The sequence below is a fragment of the Mus pahari genome, chromosome 5, assembly GCF_900095145.1.
Source record: "Mus pahari chromosome 5, PAHARI_EIJ_v1.1, whole genome shotgun sequence".
Classification (NCBI taxonomy): Eukaryota; Metazoa; Chordata; class Mammalia; order Rodentia; family Muridae; genus Mus; species Mus pahari.
Genome location: NC_034594.1, coordinates 87,648,367 through 87,649,934, shown reverse-complemented (window position 1 = coordinate 87,649,934; position 1,568 = coordinate 87,648,367).

The window sequence follows — 1,568 nt, the reverse complement described above, 5'->3', positions numbered from 1 at the left end:
TCACTTTGTTAATGTTTTTATTTGAACTCAAGGAGACATAATTGTATGTCAAATATACAAGGGATGGATTGTGGTAGGAATTTTCAGTTGTCAACTTGAGTATATCTGGAATTGACTACAATCTAGAATTTGTTCTTCTTTTGAAAAATAATTAAAGAAAAGATTACATCTATGCATATTGGTATATATCTTTAATCCCAGGACAAAGAAACAAGCAGATCTCTGAGTTCAGTGGAATTTGGGAACAGAGCAAGTTCTAGGTAAAGTAAAACTTAGCTCCAGGTTTGGTGGAAGACAGCTTTAAATCTACAGAGCAAGATCCAACAGAGGAAAGCAGTAAAAGAAGCCACAGAGTAGAGAAACTGGTGAAGATGTCATAGAACAAAATAGCTACATTTTAATCCCATAAGCTGTAGAACTCACCAAATTTGACCATGCAGGTCTGGATTTAGAATCTAGAATAGAAGGGGTCTCTGGAGCAATTGATTCTGGTTAGCTAGAACAAAGAAATTGGTGGCGATTAAGATAAGAGAACATCATTGAAGTGTAATTATCTGTGAACAGTTTTCTGAGAACACACACACACAAAACAAAACAAACCAAACCAAACAGAACAAAACAAAACAAAACAAAAAATTATTTTCCCTATGTTCCAGGCAAACATTTCATGCTGGCAGCCAATTTTTTTTAATGTGTAAGCATTACCCAGTTGGTATTTGTGTTGAAGTCACAAAATGGTCATGAAGCTTGGCATAGTGAGAGGCCTAGAATGCCATTGAAGGTTTCATCCTTAGTGACAGTTGAAAGCCCAGGACTAAAAGAGTCATTCAAAGAATTTGAGGCATGGCACCAAGAAAATAACCTGTGAGAAGATATAGTGAAAGTAGAGCCTAGTTTCAGCAGAAGACCCCAGTATGTTGGAGATGGTGGTACCATGGACTGACCACTAAGAACAGAAGCAGCAGTGCAGTGGATTCAGCCTGATTATAGCTCACTATAGAGGGAAAAGCTGGAGAAGTGACACAAGCCTTTTGGAGGAGCTACGAAGATCATGTACAAATGCCAGATATTGAAGCAAGGAGCTATAAAATTGAAGTTCCCTGGAGATTCAAAATTGTCTGAAATACCAGAGACCAGAGCCACAGAATAGCTGTTGAGGAAATCTGCTAACAGGTAGTGGAGTAAACTCAAGAAACAGACTTGTGTTACAGTCAACAGAACTGAAAGAATTTGAACATCAGACATGGAAATGCAGTTTGGAGTTTGCCCAGCTGTTTTTTTCTCTTGTTTTCATCATATGTTTATTATCATTTTGGAATGGTAACCTATATCCTGTGATAATGGAAGTATGTGATCTACTTTTTGAGTTTAATTTTATCGGGGATTACAGTTAGAAGATTGCATCTATCCCAGAGGAGACTTTAAACTTTGGACTTTTAAACATGGTCGAGTCTGTGTCAGACTCTGGGAACTGTTGAAGTTGGACTAAGTAATCTTGCAGCACTATGGGTCCAGAGGTTGGAATGGGGTGGTTTGAATAGGATTGGCCCCCATAGATTACTGTGTTT